Here is a 6,002-nt window from a genome sequence, read left to right as displayed (position 1 = left end):
ACCAAAAAATATTCTTGGGGAGGAGGAAAGGCGTGTGGGGTGAGGGAAGAGATTGGACGATAATCGTGCACCTATGGATGAGGACAGTGGGTGGGGAGTGAGGGCGGAGGGTGGGGTGGGAACTGGGTGGAGGGAGTTATGGTGGGAAAAAAGAGTAACTAATGTAATAATCTGAACAATAAAGATTTAATTAAAAAAAAAAAGAATGACATGACAATAATTTTTTACCTAAAACAGAACACTTTTAGGAGTAAAAGGGACACTATTAATAATTATACTGAAACAGCAGCATAAACTAAACTATGTGGTCACCTAGTTAAGGGCCATATAGGTAATTTCCAAAATAAAATGCAGTTATTTGGGCTACTTTTTGTTTATTTTTATGGGGGAGTATGTTGGATTATAAATATTTTTAAGAGAAATGAGAAGGGATGAAAGAAGAGTGCAATATGAAAAAATAGAAGTAGAAAACATGTATGTTGTCCTGAATAGGATTCAATTAACACTCCTCATTAAATATAATTAAATCAACTTATTTTAGCTCTATAGTTTGGTGAAAGAAATGGGCATGCGAAAAAGAGAAGAGTGAAAAAATAAGAAAAGGAAAGGTAAACAGAGAATGGCAGATGGGAAGATAGTCAGAGAGAAGCAGAGTAGCCAGAAAGATAAGCGGTGCCATAAATAGACCTGGAAAGCTATCACAGGTTGGGTTTCCCAGAAGGAAGAGGGGAGATGGAGACTGGCATGCAAGGATGTCTTTAGGAAGGGCTCTTGGAAATGACACCTGCAGAAGCATGGGATGGAGGCTGGATTGGATAGAGGAAGAAGTTAAGCTGCAATGCAGGACCAACAAAGGACTCCACCACCCACAAGAAGCTCAGAGCTGGGAGGATCCTTCTGATTGGTTCTAAGTTAGAACAAGGGAGCCAGGTCTTTAAACTCGAGGGTCAATCAGTCATTGGATGGAGGCTGCCTCTAGATGGGGCATGACTCTGAGTGAGGCAGTTTTCTTTAGCTGATGCCATTGCCAAAGAGATCTGAGGGCACAGAGCCCACACAGAAGCCTACTGTGTAGACAGGACGTCTGGTTTCTCCCTCTTTCTCTCTGACTATATGTGTGGCCTTCCACATATTTCTTGCCTTCATTTTTATGTATTTGAGGAAAGTGTGTTTATATATAGCAGTTTTCAATATTTCACTTGATGTATCTTCTTGGGTTATTAGAATGTCCTTGAGTGCACAACTTGCATACTTTCATTACTATTTTATCACAATATCTCCTAAAATAAAACAAATTCACATAGTATTTGTGAATAGACTTTAAGACTCAAAATAGAATTCAGACTGACTTCCAGAGTCTTCCACCATCTGGAGCCAATTGAACATAATTACTTCTTTATGTTAAACTTTGTTGAAAGAACTGCCAATATTTTCCTGGTATTCATTAATTAATATATTTTTCTGTTACCTAAATTATCATTCCTTTTTTCATGGCTGCCCATGAAATGCTGAGAGCAACCCATCTCTCTCAGCCTTGAATCTCATCAATAAGAAAATAAAAATACCTCTTGTTGCTCATAATTTTAACAGAATAATAATAACAAATGATTATTTCTAGTAAAACTGAACTTACTCCAAAAGTTCTAAATATCCATGCTTAATTTTTTATTTATCCTTTACCTCCTATTTTCCAACACTCTGATTATTTTAAAGTAGTTAAAGAAAATGATCCCTAGGCAATAACGATGTGAAAAATTATTTGCCTAAATATTCTGTTCTCTTCTTTTTCTAAAAAATTGCTACAAGTGTAGAAGTAAGATCCTTACAGAAAAAAATCTAAACCTAGTTGCAAATTGTCACATGAGGCCTGCCCAACTACAGAAGGAAGTTGAGATCTTTAAACATGTGGCCATTTTTACAGATCACCATTTTTAAAACCATGTCTAAGTGCTTGGATTTTAATTTGCCAGGAGAATGGTCATGATTTAGGCTGATAATTGTATAAAATCATTTGGTTTTAACATATTATTTGTTAATACCTCATATTTCAATTAACCTTTTTGTGTGTTTTATAACTCAGTTTGCCATTTTTTATAAGGGTTTTTTATTCTCCAATTAGAAGTTTCAGCTTTTCCCTCAACTCCTTTCCACCAGTCAAGACAAGATGCTGAGTGTTTTAGTGGATTAGACAAGAGGCCAACGTCTTTAGAAATTTTAAGTGGCGACGGGTAAAGGTAAATAAAGGATTTTAAATATTTCTGGCTAAAAGAAAAGCAAAACTCTTATTTTCAGCCAGGATTAGATGCTTATCAAGGTAGCATAATGAAATCACACATATCTGAGTTCAAATGCTGACTAACAGTGTGACCCGAACAAATATTACTGCTCTGAGCCTTGATTTTCTCGCCCATGAGGATCAAATAGACACTCAAGACTGTAACTGGTGCCAAGGAAGCCATTCACCTAATAGCAGCTATTATTGTTAACTTGCTTATTTAGGGTAAATGCTCAAATGAGATGAAATGCCAATTATGAATTATACAGTGTAGTACATTTACCTTAATGAATTGAACCCCAAACTATGTTTCATTACGATGAACTCCAGATTCATGACTAGGCAAGCAAATTATTAGGAATACTTATAATGTGTTGGGCTGTCCAAAAAGTTAGGTACAAACCAGTGAAATACTTCTGAACCTTTTTCTTGTTTCTTTCTTGCAAGAATTGACAAGTGCACTTTCTTTTCATCTTGATAAGTATCAGGCAAAGGACAGGCCACACACAACCAGTTGTAACTAGGAATATACACCACCATAGTCATTCTGTTGAAAAATTACTCCATTAATATTATCAAGTGAGTCTTTTTATAGACAATTTCAATATCCCACACCAGCCACTTGTCTTAACATCTTTTTACTTTATGGGCATGCATCTCTCCACAGTGACCAATAAGAACATTTCCACAGTCATATGCTTTAAAACATCAGTTGGTATTTTCTTTTTGTTATTCTTAAAGAACATACTTCTTTAACATTGGCTGTCACATTTTTGATGCTTGTCACAGGCTTATAAACACTAACAACAAGATTCAGAAAAGCTTTGAGCTATCTGGACAATCCCTTACCTCATGTAACAATTACCTGGAAATACATTAAATTAAATTATGACGAAGGCCTTGCTGAGTCACTGAGAACATAAATCATTTCCGATTCAATAAGAAATAGTAAAGTTTGAGGAAAGTCCAAGCTGAACACCAACCAACTGAGCGGCTATTGATCTGGGTGTTTTTCTATTTTTAATTAGAAATTGACTTCTGCAGTCGTTTTACATTGGTACCAAATTAAAACAAGTGGGGAGATTTGGAGTATGCCAACATTTACCTAAAAACTGCTGTTTGCACAAATGAAATATTAAGTGGAGTACTGAAGGACTTGTCTGGTTAATTTAAAAACTCATAATATTCTATTAAGGAAAAAAGGTGGGAAGTAGGGAATGGAGACTGAAATTATCCATTAAAAAAATTACTGCCTCTCTTTTAAACACTATTAGTTTCCAAATGAAATGCCTTGTTTAGGTGAGAAGAATCTCAAAAGCAAAGAAAATATTTTAATGTGATTATGTCTAATTGTTTTTCAAATGTTTTGAAAAATAATTATTCACAACTGTAAAAGAGAGGAATTCTATCTCTGGATTCACAAGGATAACTTTGTTTAAATGATTCAAGTTCCCCCCACCCCACCCCAATGTCAGCCTTGTCCAAAGCCTTCGATGTGATTAAACTGTGACATAGCTTCCCCCTCCCCGCTCCAATGAGATCACCGTGGGTGGAGAAGACACACAACAGTTAAAACAAGAGAACCCAAAATTGGTTTCCGAGTGGAAGTTGGAATCACTAATAAAGAGATCACTGATACCATGAAAACATTTTATCTTAGCCAGTGCCATCCAGATTCACTAAATCTTTCCCCGCAGAAGAAGCCTGATGGGCCTGGCCTGCATGGCTCAGTGGTTGAGCTTCAACCTATGAACCAGGAGATCATGGTTCAATTTCCGGTCAAGGCACATGCCCAGGTTGCGGGCTCAATCCTCAGTGTGGGGTATGCAGGAGTCAGCCTATCAATGATTCTCTCTCATCATTGTGTAATACTTTCAATAATAGATATTTAAATATATTAAATTATTTTATTTTTTAAAGAAACCTGATGGAATATAAGCCAGAAATGCTTACAGAAATGTAAGCCCAGCCCTGTCTCTTTAGCAGCCTGGTTTTCAGGACAGGATGATGAAGCTCTGGACAGAACTCCAGACAGGAGCCCAGGCTGCTAACCTCAGGGCACTGCCTCACATGCATACAAATTGCTCTCTTTGAGGAAACCACGCATCTAGCTTCCTTTTGACAATTTAACATGAAAAGTTGTGTCGCGCTGATCAGTCCCTGAGTTCACACTCCTTGAACAGGTTGAATGAAGTAAAATAAACCCCACCATCTGTACCTGACACTCGGTTAATTTTGGAGGCAATCTAAAATTTGACTAACCCTGTAAGAGGAGCTGAGGAAACGTAAACAAAGCCTCTTAATTTAAAACGGACTGAGCGCGTGTTTTGCCTGTTAGACAATCTGCCGCCTCCCAGCTGTGCTTGCTCGAGTCTACATCATTCTGGGAGCCCCGGTGCCACCGCGGGGAACAGGCAGGGCTCCGTGGAGATGAGATCGTGCCAGCCTGGCCACCCCCGCCTCATTCGAGTGAGTGCCCTGACGAAAGCATTAATAATGCAGAGCACAAGGTAGATGGCTTGGCAGGGCCCTGGATGCACATCCACAGAGGCTGCGGGACTCGCCCGACCAGTGTGTCTGCAGGCTGACCGTGTGAGTGCGCCTGCTCTCCGCATTGCCCATCTCCTTTCCCGTCATCCTCAAGGGCGTCATGAATAAAGATGAAGGACAAACACTTCTGCCTCTTTTTAGTACCTCAGCAGGTACACACTTAATAAACTTTCTTATCTCTCTGGGTACGAATGACCTCAGATTCCACAAACCCAAACTGTCATTATTTTTTCTCCTTTTGAGCACAAAAAAAATATGCCAGGACCACTGAGGACGAGAAGGAGGGAATGCCTGGATGACAACAACAAAAGAAACAAATTCATCTCAGAGAGATGCGGAATGTCCACAGAGAAAATCATCTGACCACTGTCACAAACGTGCCTCACTCCTTAGCAACCCATCTGCTCTCCTCGCCGAACAAAAACCAGCCAACTTAATAGTTCTCGTGTGTTAGCCTGTGATAAGGAGTCCCCAGAAACTGCAAGAAGGATTTCTAAACATCTTTGGCAAGAAAAACATGGACTGTATTCATTTGATTGTCATCTGAAGGGAATGGCCAGCTCCAAACTCCAAAGCTGGATGCATCTCCTAGAAACTTTCCATGCAGCCACCACAAAAGCGGACATTACAGAGTATTTCCACATTGTAATTTACAGTCAGGTTATGACCTTTAACAGGCCCACGACACTAGTACAATATAAGGACACCAATGGATGGGTGAGCCAGTCAGCAATTAAGGACATTTTTAAGTTACAATTATCTAAAAGTAGATTTTTTTTTTTTTATGCTATGGGGGAGTTATTTCATTCCACAGTGAGTAGCACACAGGGGACATTTGCTAAAGGTTTGGAATAAATAGGTGACTTAACAGTGACAAATTGGAGATCCTGCTGCTGGTCTCTCTCCTGTTTCCTTATGTGTGCACTGCCTCCTTCTACCAAGCAGCTGAGGGTTTCCTACAACACACACACACACACATATACACACACACTCACACACACACACATATACACACTCACACACACACATACACACACACTCACACACACACACATACATACACACACACACACTCACACACACGCATAAACACACACACACATACACACTCGAACGCACCCTCTGAACAGCTCTGCAGCTCCTAACAGGGCCACAGGCACACAGCTGGCTTCCCTGG

The sequence above is a fragment of the Myotis davidii genome, unplaced genomic scaffold, assembly GCF_000327345.1.
Source record: "Myotis davidii unplaced genomic scaffold, ASM32734v1 scaffold6, whole genome shotgun sequence".
Taxonomy (NCBI): Eukaryota; Metazoa; Chordata; class Mammalia; order Chiroptera; family Vespertilionidae; genus Myotis; species Myotis davidii.
The sequence above is the reverse complement of the archived record's forward strand: the minus strand, read 5'-3'. Positions refer to the sequence as shown.